The 18,141-nt window shown below is 36.0% G+C and overlaps 1 pseudogene; it reads left to right on the plus strand.

Annotated features, from left to right (window-relative positions):
• LOC149568115 (pentatricopeptide repeat-containing protein At2g03880, mitochondrial-like) lies at positions 1-16,132 on the plus strand (annotated as a pseudogene).
• Positions 16,133-18,141: the final 2,009 nt, after the last annotated feature.

Here is an 18,141-nt window from a genome sequence, read left to right on the forward strand (position 1 = left end):
ATGAATCTACTGGTATACACCATCCTTCAGAGAAATTAATTAGTGGTCATTATACCACATCCAAGGAGGAAAACTGTGATGTTGATGGTGTTTCAATGCCACATTGGTGGTACTGGAATTTATAAGAATGCAGATTCCACGAGCTTCCATATAATCATAGCATGCCAATCCAAATCTCTTAGAAGTTGTCATCCATTCTGCTTAAAACCCAAAATTCAACACTACACTACTCGATATATCTTAGACTATTGTAGTCTTGCATTGCCCAGTATGCGGTTTCGAACGGGGAAGAAATACACAATACCACTAGTTTTAGGGGCTTTGCTTTTGTTGCAAGCCCAAAATTTCAAAATAACCTAATCAAAATGTATGATATATACGGTAGTTTGGTAGATGCTCGTAAAGTATTTGAAGAAATCACACATAGAGACATATCGTCATGGAATACCCTAATTGCAACTTACAGAAGACATGGGTTTCCTCATGAGGCTTTGACACTGTTTAACGAAATGCAGAGAACAAGCGTCCAACCTGATAAGTTCACCTTTGCCTGTGTACTTCTAGCCTACACCAAAACAGGAGATTTGGATTAGGGTATGAACATCCATCAAAGCATAGTGGAAAAGGGAGTTTTATCAAATGTTGTAGTTGCAACAGCTCTTGTAGACATGTATGCAAAATGTGGTTGCATACACAAGGCATGTGAACTGTTTAATAGAATGCCAGAAAGAAATGCGGTTTCCTGGAATTTGATGATCGCTAGATATGCACAGAATGATATTCTTGATGAGGCTTTAAGGCTTTTCAATGAAATGCCTGAACTAGATATCATTTCATGGATTGCGATTGTTGCAGGATATGCACAAAATGGACTTCTTGATGGGGCTTTAAGGTTTTTCAATGCAATGCCTCAAAGAAATGTGGTCTCTTGGAATGCAATGATAGCAAGATTTGCACAAAATGGCATTCTTGATAAGGCTTTAAAGCTTTTCAAAGAAGTGCCTCAAAGAAATGTAGTTTTATGGACTGCAATGGTTGTAGGATATGCTCAAATTGGTGCTCTTGATTAGGGTTTAAGTTATTTCAAAGAAATGCCTCAAAAAAATGTGATATCATGGACTGTAGTGATTGTACGATATGCACCAAATGGCTTTGCTGAAAAGGCCTTGAAAATTTTCAAGCAAATGCAATTGGCTGGTGTAGAGTTGAACTGCACAACCTTTGCAAGCATCCTCCCAGCTTGTGCCTGTTGGCACCTAAATTTGCACCCTATCAAAGTACAATAGAAATTTGATAATTTAGACCAACATTGGAATAGCCAAAGGCTGTGGGTAACCTATCAATGGCTGAACCTCCAGGTTCTAGGCCGGCTCCTTTATGGGAAATCACCTAATTGATTCTTCTAACACTACTTTCTTACTGAGGAAAGGGTTAAGGAAGATTACAAAACAACGGAAAATAAATTAGTTCCTAAAAGGTGATGCACCAAATATGCTTAAAGAAAGGTTTCAACTAATAACAACATTTCACCATCAAAATGGAGGAAAAATACTAATAAGCACTTAAACTTTATATTGGCCTGCAATAGTGTTTCACATTAAGGTTTTGATTCTCACTCATTAAGAAAAATAGAAATTTTTTACTTAATAAAATGAAAATTAAACAAACACAAAATGTGACCTGCAGACAAAATACACTTCAGTGACAAGGTATAAATTGAGACAGATTAACTAGGAATCCTTGGATTCACAGACTAACCTTATCAAATCAAAAAAAACTACACAATATCACTGAAAAAGATTGAGGCTTGAAAATCTCTTCCAAAATGAACATGTAAAATGCTTGTCATATATTTAACTTTTCTTCTAAATAGTTACAGAAAAACACATAACAGTACCCAAGATAAAATATCACTCAATACTGTTTTTGCATAACTTAGAACTATCTTCAAATGAGCTCTCAAACTCATTAAGTACCAAACCCAACCTCTTGGGTCGTATGCAGAATGATAGCCTCCAAAATAGGGCTTAGAAACTTCCAAAATGAAGTCCAATAAAGTCTAAGACTTCATTAACTCATAATTGCACCCCATGACTCATCAAAACCACCCAAAAAACGCTCTAACAAGTCATAAAGAGTCATAAACCAATAGGGCAAAGTCAAACTCGACCTCTACACTTCCTCCTAAAAAGGTTCCTCATGTTCCAACTTTAACCTTTTCAGTCAAGACCATAAATATGGAATTAATTTAATTCCTCTCTTTTGCACTTAAAATAGAAGAATATATATTCAATGACTTATAAAATTGTCATTCGAATATATCTTCTTTACAAAGTAACATGTATATGCAAGATAGAAAAGAAATGAATTAAATATCCATAAGGTATTGAATTAAACATAAAGTTTCTAAAAACATAAAAACCCTATCAAAAATCCGTGGACTTCAAAAGATCCTTCAAAACGATAAAGGGCAGAATGTGTTAAAGAAAATATAAGTTATTGTTTTCTCATTTCTAGGATTTTCGAAGTGGAGAAGGAGTGAGGGTTTCATCATCATTTTTTATGGAAATTTGATAGTTCTCACACTGGCGCCGCGGCTCTTCTTCACATCATTTGATTTTGATCCATTGTTGGCATTTGTTGTATCTTTCATTGCAGACGTAATTGAAGGTAAGAAGTTAATTTCAGTCTTTGCTTCACTGTTGCTGTATCTTATGCTGGAGATTATTTTTTTTTGTGTTAAAAAAAAAAACAAGTCACTGCTGTAGATAAAAACGTGTGATAGGAACAACGTTTTTGAAAAAAGAACTCAGATGAATTTCGTATGTAGATTATCATTGGCTGCATGCAATATATTAAAGTCACTGTTATGAAAAACTTTTAAAACCCGAGAATGGTTTATTTGCTGCCGCTTTGATGGAATAGGTTCTTTGTATGTGAACTCATTTTTAATGAAAACCGCTCCTCTCAGGGTGTTATGTTTTTTGTGTTTTCAAATACAACAACGCGGCTTTCTCCTTTCTTCTTCTCCCAAATACGTTTGCTGAAGCTGCACTTGTGAAGATAACCGCATTTATAATCATTTTTGTCTCTGCCAGTCCAGTCTTTAATATCATCATCTTTTTTTTGAAAGTTGAAATCTCCAATGAATGAAGATTTAGGATCATAATTTGACTCCAAGGTAACCTTGCATTATGAAGAGTATATTTGATAACAGTGTTATCCATTGACTCAAAGATATAACTTGTTGCAATGTTCCTGCTTTTCAATAGGCTATGAAGATACAAACCAAGATTTACAGAACGTATGTGACATCTTCCAAGTACATTTACTTGAAATTTTTTGAGTATAGATACGACTGTAGATGTTTCCTCATACAAACATTTTGCATCACTTTCCTTTTGAATCTCTCAAGTTACTCGAACATCTACCCATGACTGTCAACATTCACATTCATACTCAAATCTCAGCAATACTCTTATCTTGCAGTTGAAGAATGATAGATCAAGTCACTAATGACACCACATTTACATTCACATCGATCACACGAGGCATCTGTATAAAAATTGTTAATTGAGTTGACTTACAAGGTTTGAGCACGAGCTTGTGACACTTATAAACAACTTTATCAACAATCTAGCTTGTCACTGTTTATACTTTCTGCATGTAGCACAAACGTGTTAGCAACAAAATCACTTGTATACATGGTTTTGATTTTTAGATTCTGATACTGCTGCTCCATGATTAATTGAATTCACTGTTCTTGTGCAAATTAGGATCATGGGTAAATGGTACAAGTGTATAAGTATGTTTTGCGGAACCAGACATTGCTTAGATCCATATGGATCTAACCTGTACCTTTCTTTGACTTTTTTGCAGGAATTGGATGCTTAGGGAACTAGGGAGAACTGAATTTCAGCAAGGCAACTTCGGGAAAGCGGACTCAGACCAGCCATATACCCCCAAGCAATGGCTGGTTCCTTCTTTCCTATTCTTGCATGTTCATTTGTATCATTTATTTTATTTTCTACTTGTTCCTAATTTGCACAGGAATAATGAATAGGTTACTCTCACGGCCTTGTGTGAGAGATTTTGATCACTTTTTCATTCAGTACATGTTCTTTAATTCTTTAATATATAAACTCCAAAATGAAAATTGTCATTGTTTAACACAAATAAAGAATTTTTCTCATTTTATCAATGCAATGTACTTTTCCCCCTTTTTGTAAACATTGGCAATTGAATGCAATTGATAAACAGTAATGAATGTTAAAACAAAATTTCATAGGTAATGAAATTTTGATAACATTTTTGGCGACTTCCATGGGATGTATGCCTGCTATACACGAGACCAGTTGTGTTACAAGTCCATTGGGTTATGGAGTCTGATAATACGGGAATCAATGATTATTGTTTTCAGCTCAGTGTGATTTGGGTGTCTTGTAGTGATGAAGACCTTTCCACATCATTATGAGTTATGCTAATGATACTGAGATGGAAGTAATAATGATTGACTCTTGCATAGGTATCTTGATTGGGCGATCATGCTTGTATGTATATTGTGAAGACATTTGACCAGTTTGTTGTACTTATTAGTCATAGAGTCTGAATTATGCATTACTAGCACCTAAACCTGACACAAAGCGACCTCTAAAGTTGCTGGTTCAGTTTTGAATGTATGCTTGTGAATTAATAAGACTGGAAATTCTTGTTAAATTGACGGGCATGCAAGGTCAGAACTCAAGTATCAACTTTAGGAGTTGAACCATCATAATCGACCATTTGGTTGACGTATGCATGGATGTATGGACGTAAGTGCATGTATGTATGCAGCGTATGCATGGATATGCAGATATGTATGGCTAACAGCCAGACATATTTAGTGTTGGCAATATATATGTGTGTATGTGTGCGTATATTGGATATATATATGCATTTGAGCACAGACATTTATGCATGCGTGAATCAAAAGGCGGATATGACTGTAGAACAACATAAACCGGCAACTTAACTAACCCAGACTACTAAACCAAAAACAAGACAGAAAACAAAACTAAACTAAAGCAGATGCATTTATTGAAAACAAGGGAAACTAAACCTAATATGTACAAAGTAGGACTGAAACTCATACCTCAAAACATGATTTGAGGTGTATCCCATTCACAGGGATCGGTAGCCTTTCTCCATTCATCTTTGATAACTGAAAAGCATTGTGCTCCTTGCACTCCGTAATGATGAAAAGACCGCTCCACATTTTGTCAAACTTAGTATGCTGTCCAGGTCTGCTTTTCAGAACATCCCACCTCAAGACAACATCACCTTCTTTGAAAACTTTGACAATTGACCTCTTATCAAAACTTCTTTTCATTTGGAGTTGATGATACTCCATATTCTTCATTGCTTTGTCCCGCATCTCTTCTAACTCCATGAGCTCAGCATATCTGATTGCCATTGGGTCCTAACCCTCTAAAATTTCTAACTGATGCACAATCTCTAAAGCTGGAATCTCCACAGATAAGGGTAATCTGGCTTCCTTCCCATAAACCAGCATAAAAGGGGAATTTCCAATTGATCTCTTTGGTGTTATACGATCTGCCCACAAGGCAGATTTTAGCTTAGTATGCCAATTTCGTTGGTTATCTTCCAGTGTTCTCTTAATAACCCTTATCAGATTCTTATTTGTGGATTTAGCCAAACCATTACCTTGAGGGTAATAGTTCAAGGATGTACTCAAATGAATACCATGCTTGACAGCCCAATCAATGATTCTTAATCCCAAGAATGCCAATGCATTGTCAGATATAATTGATTCCGAGACTCCAAATCTGGCTACTAAATCTTCATAAAAATTCAGAACCGATGTTTCATTAGCCTCCTTTAATGCCACTACCTCTGTCCACCTTGTAAAATAATCAGTAGCAGTAAGGATCCATCTATGTCCTGAACTGGATAGAGGGTTAATAGGTCCTATAAAATCCAACCCCCATCTGACAAAGGGCTGATCCACTTGAATTGGCTGAAGAGGTAAAGCTGACAACTTGTCTTTCCCAGCAAAAACATCACACTTGATACATTTTCTGACCCAAGCATGTGCATCTTTAAACAAACTTGGCCAATAGTAGCCAACCCTTAGTATTTTCCAAGCTGTAGTCCTAGGTGCAAAATGTCCTCCTGCTACTCCGTCATGAAACTCATGCAAAATCTTCTCAACCTGATGAGAAGCTACACATCAGTAACACACCATTATGGTCTTTTCTGAATAGCACACCTCCAAGCAACACAAATGGAATTGACTGCAACCTGAAATATCTTCTTTTAGCTTTATTCATATCAACTGGATATGTACCATGCTACAAAAAACTTATCATTTCAGTCATCCAATCACCTTTTAAAACCTCAGCTTCCTCCTGATGTCCAGTTTGTAGCATTAAAACATTGTCCATCTCAGTTAAAATAGGGCCTTCAGCTAGCTGCTCACATAAACCTTTACCTCTAACCAGTTTGGTAATCTTGATATGCACGTCATATTCCATGACTTTAGTGATCCATCCTGCCCTCTTTTCATTTAAATCCGTGTTTAAGAGGAAATCCTTGACGCTAGGATGAGAAACCATAAGATTAATCCTGTTGTTAGACACTAGATGTTTAATTTTTTTTAAACTTCTGATAACAGCCAGCACATGCTTCTCCACAAAGGAATAACGTTGCTCATAGTCATGAAGCCCTTGACTGAAAAAGGCTATTGGCTGTTCAAAGACATCTTCATTTTCCTGGACCAAAATTGCAGAAATACAATCATAGCTCCCATAAGCATAAAGAATAAAATCCTTATCAAAATTCGGATTTGTTAAAGTTGGAGCTTCACTAGAGCTTTCTTGATCTCTTCAAAACTCTGTTTTCCCTCCTTTGTCCAACTGAAAATTGCATGCTTTTTGAGCATGGCTGTCAAAGGTTTGAGTAAATCTGCAATGTTATGAATGAGCCTTCGAACAAAATTGATCCTTCCTAAGAAACTTTGCAGTCCCTTTTTATGATGAGGCAAAGGCAGCTCCAAAATAGCAGAAACCTGCTCAGGATCAATGGTGGTTCCTTCTTTTGACACAATATAACCTAACAATTTGCCTTGGTGAACAACAAACACACTTTTTTTTGGATTCAAGGATATTCTGAATTCTCTACAGCGTTCAAAAATCTGCTGCAAATGGCCAAGATGATCCTTTGCTTCTTTTGAAAATACTGTTATATCATCAAGATATAACAACACTATCTTGTACATTAGTTTGTCGAAAGCCATATCCATGGCTTTCTGGAATGTCGCTCCAGCATTAGACAACCCAAAAGGCATCTTTTTATAGGCCATAGTTCCCCACTTGGTTGTAAACGCTATTTCTGATCCTCATCTTTAACCAAAACTTGATTATATCTGCTATAACCATCTATCAATGAAAAGCGTTCAACTCCTGAAACAAACTGTAGAATTTGTTCCATTGAGGGGAGAGGGTGGCGATCTTTCAATGAGGACCTATTAAGGTCTCTGAAATCTACACATAGCCTAAGTTCACCATTCTTTTTCCTTACTGGGACTAGATTTGATACCCAAGAAGTGTGTTTGATTGGAAAAATTATGTTGCTCTCAATCAGTTTGTTAAGTTATTTTTGCATTAAAGGCTCCAATTTGGGTTTCACAGGCCTCTGTTTTTGCCTAACTAGTTTAGCACTAGCTTCCAATTTGATGGTATGCTGAGCTAATTTCATATCAAAGCCTTTCAAGTCTCCATATTCCCAGGCAAAAACATCACTGAATTCATTAAAAAGGTGCATAAAAGATACTTTCTCTTCTGCTGTACACACTTTTCCTAGCTTAAGTTTCTTCCCCGCTGAAACCTCCACCTCTTCATAATGATCTTGCTGTACTTGAATGCTGGATTTTGGCTTTTTAGCTTCATCATCAGTATTAAATACTAATTCAAGGGTAACCAATCCCTTTGGAACCTTGTTTTTTTTTAGCTGGATAATCTAATCATCAAAGAGCTGCTGAATTTTATCTTGATTCATTAGAGAGAATTTTGCATCTTCTTTGATAAAATTTACGATTTGCTGGTCACTATCAAAAACCTGCCAATGTACGCTATTATTAGGTACAGCGGGCCTAACAACCACCTTAATATGTTTGTTCCAACCTTTGCTGCTGACTTCCTTGGGAACGTTAAATTCTACCCCTATGGCGGCCAACCTATCAGCATGTCTGTTTTGATTTCTTGGAATTGAAAACATATTTATGGCATCAAAATCTTCTAACAAATCCCATACTCTGTTTCTCTAAGATTTCAACAGTGGCTGTATTCAAACTCCTCACTTGATTAATCACTAATTCACTATCTCCATAGATCCTTAAACAACAGATACCCATCCTTCTAGCCCATTCTAGTCCATGTATCAATGCCTCATACTCATCTGAGCTATTGGAACAGCTAAAATAGAAACGAAAAGAAGAATAATACCTCTTTCCACTAGGAGATATTAGCATACAACCACCACCAGCTCCAACTTTGCTTCTAGCACCATCAAAATACATGTTCCAAACTTGCTCATCTAACTCCTTATCTCGCTGTTCAGTTTCTTTGACCAGATTTGGGATTACGGCATTTGGTTCCATCATCATGTAAACTCCAAGGTCTGACTGTTCAACAAGGGCTGAAGTGTTTTGCATTTGGTCTTGAACATCCCATTCATCAAGAAGTATAGCTAGAATACCTTCAATCGGAGTTTGACTTTCTGCCCCATTATCCTCTAATTCATTTATTATCAAGTTGGCATTGATAGGGCTAGGATTATAGGGCTCAATGTGATCTTTTGCAATAGGTTTAGACTGGATGATGACTTTGGTGCCATACCTGGTCCTAAACAACATGTGTGACCAATCCGAAGATAAATAACCCCCTATCTTAGTAGTGAAATCACGCGAAAGACATAAGGCAAAATAAGGCGGTAACTCAATGATGTAGATATCTTGAGGAATGGAAAAATTTGGACAGGCATGGAGAAACAAATCCAAACCCCTAACAACACCAATTGTGCCTACAGATGTTCCATCTAGCTGAGCAACTCCCTTTTCCAGAGGCTCATACTTAATTCCTAGCTTGTCCACAATTTGTTTATGCATAACAGAGCTGCTAGCTCCCGAATCAATCATACAGTTATGGACTAAGCTATTTCCAATGATTAAAGACACATAAAAAGGAGGTGGTTTAGGCTGTACCAAATTCTGAACTACTGGACTTTCTTCAGCATTAGTCAATATGACTTTAGCACTATCAAGGCTAGGCTCACTAGACAAATTCACATCACGCAAAGCTGATTGCAACAAATCCTTTTTCCCTGGAATACTTAAAGAATCCCACAATGAAATGGAAACATTAACCTTCTTCATTGAATCTAAAATATTGAAGGTAGGGACACTTACTTTGGCACCTTTAGAAGAAATCACCAGATTATCAGTTGCTGGAGCAGCAAGTGGCACACTTGGTTTGGGTACATTTGCTGATTGGTTAGCAGTTGGTAAAGGTTGACCTTATCAGTTGCTGGAGCAGCAAGTGGCACACTTGGTTTGGGTACATTTGCTGATTGGTTAGCAGTTGGTAAAGGTTGACCCCTTGGTGAAATCCTTTGGTTGGAAGGAATCTGCTGGGCTTGATTTGTAGCTACGACCGCTATTGGTTTATCTGGTACTGCAGCTACTTTTTCTGGTATGTTGGCATCCAAAGCTCTCTTTTTGCTTCTCGTGTTATCTTCTATTGTAGAACCGTCTTGGTTAACTCCACAAAAGTCTTCTTTTTGCCAGCTTAACAATGTTGTTTCAGGTTGTTGCTCTACTTGATTGGATGTTGAAACTTCATTGGCTACAACTTGCTAGTTGACTGGCATACTTTGAATCATCAGCGCTTGATTGATCATTCCATTCACACAAGTATTCTGATTGTGTGCTTGGTTACAAGGATAGCACCATTCGAAATCTTGTACCAGGTTATTTTGAACAGGAACCATTTCCTTTGAAGTACTGGCAGAGTTTGGATTATAGGGATGAAAAGGTCTATTATTGTATGCTCTTTGACCTTGATTTTGTTGGAACATGGGCCTATTCCCTTGGTTTTGCTGAAACCTAGGTTGTATAGGCTGTTGATAAGGCCTATAATTCTGACTTTGTTGCTTTTTAATATTAACTATCTCATTACCAAAGTTATGTAGCAAGCCTTTGATTTCTTGAAGTTCATTTGACTAAGCTGAAACATTTATTTGTAATGCATTCTGAGATGTCCCTGGTGCTGGCAGTGCTGGTACAGCTGGAATGGCCGCTAAAGGAGCTACTTGCAATGGCTCTGCTGGTGGTAGCCTTGGTGCAATTGGAAAAATAGGCATTGCAGGCCTTGGGGCTATTTGACCAGCTTGTATCAAGTTGTTTTATGCTCTTATAGCTATTTGATACGCATTTGGGAGAGTATTTCCTCCTAATGATTGAATCATTACAACGATGTTGCTGTTAAATGCCCTTAGGAAGTATAAGAATGCATGCTCAGCAGATGGCCTTACTGTCTCAGGAATTCTTTCCCAAGTCTTTTGGAATCTGAAGTTGAAATCAGATACCTGTTCATGAGGAGCCCGCTTGATAGTTGACAACTGCTCCATCAGAGACAAATGATTTGAGGTGTCCTTTAAAAAGTCACACAAGGCTGTTCCTAGCTGGTCCCAATCTGTAATGGATGCTGCAGCTAACTTTCTGTACCATTCTAGAGCTTTTCCTTTAAATGAGGCTACCAAGAGCCTAACAGCAATATTGTCTTCAATCACATGATATAATGCACATAAATTAGCTACATCTTGAATATGTTTTGTAGGAGTGGTTTGTTCTTCTCCTAAAAAGTATGGTAAACTTTTCAAAGCAGCTACTGGTATGGGATCATGTCGTGCTAGATTTAAAGGACTCCCTTGGTCAAACATAGCAAAAGCTCTTGCCATTTTTGCTCTTCTTCTTCTTCTTCTTCTGACAAACACTAATGGGAATGGCTGTACTAATACTAGACTTGCAGGAGGAGGAATAGATTTTGCTCTTCTTGTCTTGACTAAGCTTTCTTGCACTCTGTCAGTTGTTCTCCTGCCTCTCCTTGGTGGTGATAGCTCACTGTATTGAAGAGATGCAACACTGCTTCTTGTTTGGACTTTACTCATAAATTACTGCACTGAAATACTCATACTAGAATAACGGAGTCGCCAAGTGTGCTTATTTCTCCCTTTTGCAGAAGAATATATTGTTGAACACACCAACAACAATATCAGAAAACACAAAAGAAGTACAAAAACTCCTTGTGTCCCACCGGGCGTGCCAAAAACTGTTGGCACCTAAATTTACACCCTATCAAATTACAATAGAAATTTGATAATTTAGACCAACATTGGAACAACCAAAGGCTATGGGTAACCTATCAATGGCTGAACCTCCGGGTTCTAGGCCAACTCCTTTATGGGAAATCACCTAATTGATTCTTCTAACACTACTTTCTTACTGAGGAAAGGGTTAAGGAAGATTACAAAACAACGGAAAATAAATTAGTTCCTAAAAGGTGATGCACCAAATATGCTTAAAGAAAGGTTTCAACTAATAACAACCATTTCACCATCAAAATGGAGGAAAAATACTAATAAGCACTTAAACTTTATATTGGCCTGCAATAGTGTTTCACATTAAGGTTTTGATTCTAACTCATTAAGAAAAATAGAAATTTTTTACTTAATAAAATAAAAATTAAACAAACACAAAATGTGACCTGCAAACAAAATACACTTCAGTGACGAGGTATAAACTGAGACAGATTAACTAGGAATCCTTGGATTCACAGACTAACCTTATCAAATCAGAAAAAAACTACACAATATCACTGAAAAAGATTGAGGCTTGAAAATCTCTTCCAAAATGAACCTGTAAAATGCTTGCCATATATTTAACTTTTCTTCTAAATAGTTAGAGAAAAAAACATAACAATACCCAAGATAAAATATCACTCAATACTGTTTTTGCATAACTCAGAACTGTCTTCAAATGAGCTCTCAAACTCATTAAGTACCAAACCCAACCTCTTGGGTCGTATGCAGAATGATAGCCTCCAAAATAGGGCTTAGAAACTTCCAAAATGAAGTCCAATAAAGTCTAAGACTTCATTAACTCATAACTGCACCCCATGACTCATCAAAACCACCCAAAAAATGCTCTAACAAGTCATAAAGAGTCATAAACCAATAGGGCAAAGTCAAACTCGACCTCTACACTTCCTCCTAAAAAGGTTCCTCATGTTCCAACTTTAACCTTTTCAATCAAGACCATAAATATGGAATTAATTTAATTCCTCTCTTTTGCACTTAAAATAGAAGAATATATATTCAATGACTTATAAAATTGTCATTCGAATATATCTTCTTTACAAAGTAACATGTATATGCAAGATAGAAAATAAATGAATTAAATATCCATAAGGTATTGAATTAAACATAAAGTTTCTAAAAACATAAAAACCCTATCAAAAATCCATGGACTTCAAAAGATCCTTCAAAACGATAAAGGGCAGAATGTGTTAAAGAAAATATAAGTTATTGTTTTCTCATTTCTGGGATTTTCGAAGTGGAGAAGGAGTGAGGGTTTCATCATCATTTTTTATGGAAATTTGATAGTTCTCACACTGGCGCCGCGACTCTTCTTCACATCATTTGATTTTGATCCATTGTTGGCATTTGTTGTATCTTTCATTGCAGACGTAATTGAAGGTAAGAAGTTAATTTCAGTCTTTGCTTCACTGTTGCTGTATCTTATGCTGGAGATTATTTTTTTTTGTGTTAAAAAAAAAAACAAGTCACTGCTGTAGATAAAAACGTGTGATAGGAACAACGTTTTTGAAAAAAGAACTCAGATGAATTTCGTATGTAGATTATCATTGGCTGCATGCAATATATTAAAGTCACTGTTATGAAAAACTTTTAAAACCCGAGAATGGTTTATTTGCTGCCGCTTTGATGGAATAGGTTCTTTGTATGTGAACTCATTTTTAATGAAAACCGCTCCTCTCAGGGTGTTATGTTTTTTGTGTTTTCAAATACAACAACGCGGCTTTCTCCTTTCTTCTTCTCCCAAATACGTTTGCTGAAGCTGCACTTGTGAAGATAACCGCATTTATAATCATTTTTGTCTCTGCCAGTCCAGTCTTTAATATCATCATCTTTTTTTTTAAAGTTGAAATCTCCAGTCAATGAAGATTTAGGATCAGAATTTGACTCCAAGGTAACCTTGCATTATGAAGAGTATATTTGATAACAGTGTTATCCATTGACTCAAAGATATAACTTGTTGCAATGTTCCTGCTTTTCAATAGGCTATGAAGATACAAACCAAGATTTACAGAACTTATGTGACATCTTCCAAGTACATTTACTTGAAATTTTTTGAGTATAGATACGACTGTAGATGTTTCCTCATACAAACATTTTGCATCACTTTCCTTTTGAGTCTCTCAAGTTACTCGAACATCTACCCATGACTGTCAACATTCACATTCATACTCAAATCTCAGCAATACTCTTATCTTGCAGTTGAAGAATGATAGATCAAGTCACTAATGACACCACATTTACATTCACATCAATCACACGAGGCATCTATATAAAAATTGTTAATTGAGTTGACTTACAAGGTTCGAGCACGGGCTCGTGACACTTATAAACAACTTTATCAACAATCTAGGTTGTCACTGTTTATACTTTCTGCACGTAGCACAAACGTGTTAGCAACAAAATCACTTGTATACATGGTTTTGATTTTTAGATTCTGATACTACTACTCCATGATTAATTGAATTCATTGTTCTTGTGCAAATTAGGGTCACGGGTAAATGGTACAAGTGTATAAGTATGTTTTGTGGAACCAGACATTGCTTAGATCCATATGGATCTAACCTATACCTTTCTTTGACTTGTTTGCAGGAATTGGATGCTTAGGGAACTAGGGAGAACTGAATTTCAGCAAGGCAACTTCGGGAAAGCGGATTCAGACCAGCCATATACCCCCAGGCAATGGTTGGTTCTTTCTTTCCTACTCTTGCATGTTCATTTGTATCATTTATTTTGTTTTCTACTTGTTCCTAATTTGCATAGGAATAATGAATAGGTTACTCTCACGGCCTTGTGTGAGAGATTTTGATCACTTTTTCATTCAGTACATGTTCTTTAATTCTTTAATATATAAACTCCAAAATGAAAATTGTCATCGTTTAACACAAATAAAGAATTTTTCTCATTTTATCAATGCAATGTACTTTTCCCCCTTTTTGCAAACATTGGCAATTGAATGCAATTGATAAACAGTAATGAATGTTAAAACAAAATTGCATATGTAATGAAATTTTGATAACAGTGCCAAAATAGGGGATTTGTAGCAGGGTATTGACATCCATCAGAGCCTAGCAAAGAAGGGATTATTGTTAGATGTTATAGTTGCAAGTGCCCTCGTAGACATGTATGCAAAATTTGGAAGCATAGACAAGGAGTGTGAACTATTTGACAACATGCCTCAAAGAAATGTGATCTCATGGAATGTCATGATCACAGGATATGCACATAATGGGTTTGTTGATAAGGCTTTGGATGCTTTTAAACAAATGCAATTGGCAGATGTAAAGCCAAACTGTACAACCTTTTCTAGCATGCGCCAAAATGGGAGCTTTAGAACAGGCTATGAAGATACATCAAAGCCTTATTGAACAAGGATTTTTATCAGAGGTTGTAGTTGTGAATGCCCTGATAGAAATGTATGCAAAATGTGGACACATTCACAAGGCTCATGAACTATTTTGCAAAATGACCCAAAGAAATGTCATCTCATGGAATGCCATGATTGCAGGATATGCACAAAATGGGCTTGTTGAAAAGGCTCTGGAAACTTTTAAGCAAATGCCTTTGGTGGATGTAAAAGCAGACTCCACAACTTTTGCAGCGTTCTCTCAGCCTGTGCCAAAATGGGTGCTCTGGAATAGGGCATAGGCATCCATCAAGGCATATCTGAAAGTGGGTTTTTGTATGATTTTGTAATTGCAAGTGCCCTTGTAGACATGTATGCAAAATGTGGAAGCATACATAAGGCATGCAAACTATTTGACAAAATGCCTCAAAGAAATGCGATCTCATGGAATGCCATGATTGCAAGATTCTCACATAATGGATTTTGCGTAGATGCTCTAAATCTCTTGGAACTTGTTAAGCGCTTGCCAACATATCCTGACATTGTAAGCTTTGCTTGTGTTTTATTTTCATGCAGCCATGCAGGTTTAGTGATAAGGGCTATACATACTTCAATGTCATGAGTAGCCATTATTGCTTAACATCTACAGTTGATCATTATGTGTGCATAGTTGACCTTCTTGCCCATGCTAGCTATCTTGATGACACTCTAAAATTTATCATTAAGATGCCAGTTAATCCTATGGTGATTGTTTGGACATGTTTTATTGGTGCATGTAGATCACATCTGAATATAGGGTTGGGAGTATTTATAGCAATAATGCTTTTTGATTTGGATCCTAAAAGTGCAGCAACATATGTTTTTCTCTCAAACTTGTATGCAAAAGTGGGCTAGTGGGGTGAGGTTCAAAGGTTAAGGAGATTGATGAAAGAGAGAGAAATCGGAAAGGTGCCTAGATGTAGTTGGATTGAGTGCCATAAAATGGTACTTGCTTTTTGTGTAGGTGACAAATCACACCTACAAACATGGGAGATTAATGCAAAGTTGGAGCAATTGTCTTGGGAGATGAGGGCAGCAGGGTATTTTCCAGATTCAAGACATTGAATTAATGATGTGGAGGAGGAGGAAAAGGAATTATTTCTTTGTCATCATAGTGAGAAGTTGGCAATTGCATTTGGTCTATTAAACACACCCCTTGGAATGACTATTAGAGTTGTTAAGAATCTTCGAGTATGTGTTGATTGCCATACTACAACAAAATTTATCTCCAATATTGTTGGAAGACAAATTGTTGTGAGAGATGCAAGCCGGTTCCATCATTTTAGACAAGGGCAATGTTCCTATGGAGATTATTGGTGATGCTAAATGGAGCAATCTATAAAACAAGACTAGTGTTGCAATAATGTGCAACACATCAGACTTGAAATTATAAAGATGGGACAATATTTTAGTTCTAATGTATAGAAAATTGATTTTATTTTAGTTCTTTCTAAGCATTTGTTAATCTACACTTTGCTATTGAGTTTGCAAAATTAGATACATAGTATGACCATGCATGCACGTATGTGCTGAAGGGGTATTAATGAAAGACTTGTTTTATTGATACCAAGAATATACAGCTGCTTACCTACAGTGATGGGATGTTAATCAAAGATCTGTTTTATTGACACCAGGAATATTTCATTGGACTGTTTTTAGGAAACTTGCACCTCTGAAATGAAAAACTTGAGGATGAGGTCGAGGATGGGAAAAACTAAAAGTAAAAGGAGAGGATCGCATCAAGCAAATAGAAAGATATTTGATTAGCAGGAAATGTTAGAAGAGGGCCTACAGACAACCCAACCTTGGAGATGGTCAGGGAGTACTTTATTTAGGAGTTCTTATCCCTTTTCATTTTGTTTGCTCCTTTTATCTTGATAAATTGTATTATTTTGTGTCTATTTTTTTGTCAATTATTTAAGATTAAATTATGTAAATTTCTAAAGTTTATATAGATTTTGTTTCATGTATGATTAGTTATTTTTAATGTCATTTTACAAACTTCTATTTGGTGATAGAGTTGACAGAGTTGTGTTTCAATTTGAATTTATCATAATTTGATATCAATTTCATTGTGTTTAGTTAGAAATAAATTATTATATTTGTATATGTAAGAGTATAAATTTAAAATTGCATTGTATTTTGTATATGATTATGTCACAAGAGAAAAGATGCATGACTACTATAATGAAGCTTATGTTGGCTCTTGGTTATTTTGCACTCATGGATGTCTTGTTGTCACTAATGTCAAATTTATCTTAAGGTTTTGTATAGTTGTTGATTGCAGTGTATCAGAGTATTACAGTAGTTGATGCACATGTTTATGTCGACACAATTGTTTGGAGACTATTGAAATAGATTGCACAGAGTTTTTCTGGATATTTAAGCCTCTTTCTAGAAGGTTTTTCATGTGTGGTATCAATTGTAAATTGTTGGTAGATCATAAGTACATTGTTTCATTGGCATATAGCTGGAGTGTCTTTCTAAAGAATATTGAAGATGGCTTATGAAGGTTCGATAGTTAGGAACACATTATCCATGTCATGGCATCAAATGTGGCATGGAGCATTTAATTTGAATGAGTTCAAATATATTGCACCATAGTTAGTACCTTTCGTCTGCTCTTGTTTTACATCACTTGTGGCACAATTTTTGTGTCATTTTGAGGTGGTAGAACAATCATTGCCAACTTCAATTTGGCATTCCTTTACTTTTACTATAATAATGGATAACCACTACTAAGGGGAATGAATTATCATGAAAGGGAAATATTAGCGAGGAGTAAATTGGAGGAAGTTAACTAATTATGATGTATTTATAGGACAAAAACTCTTTTAGTGAATAATAAAACTTATAAAAAAAGTAAAAAGAATAAGTTAATATGATTTTAAAAAAAATCATCAATCATTCATTTAGTCATTTATTTAGGTGACTAATTATTGGTCACCAATTATTCAATCATTTATTTGATCCTTTATTTAGTCACTTATTTTTGTGCAACCTTGTGATTTTACCTGATGACCAAAATTTGATCAATTTGGTCACATGACTAAAAATTTTAGTATTGTGACTAAAAGTTTTAATCACATGGTCATTTATTTGCCAAAATTCTCCTAGTGTATGCTCAATCACTTCAACCCTTTTCCAATGGTTTGGAGTTACTGCCTAGCGGCACTCATTAAATATAACTTTGTTTGAATGTTCAGGTGGACACTCAGGCTGACTTTTTGGTCCACGTTTTTGCATACAAATCAGTATCAATTTGTGGCTTGGATATGATGTAGATGGAAATCAAAAGATACTTTTTTTCTAGTCTCATAGTCTAGTTT

Source organism: Cupressus sempervirens, chromosome 3 (assembly GCF_028749045.1).
Source record: "Cupressus sempervirens isolate cs-2001-9-10 chromosome 3, ASM2874904v1, whole genome shotgun sequence".
Lineage (NCBI taxonomy): Eukaryota > Viridiplantae > Streptophyta > Pinopsida > Cupressales > Cupressaceae > Cupressus > Cupressus sempervirens.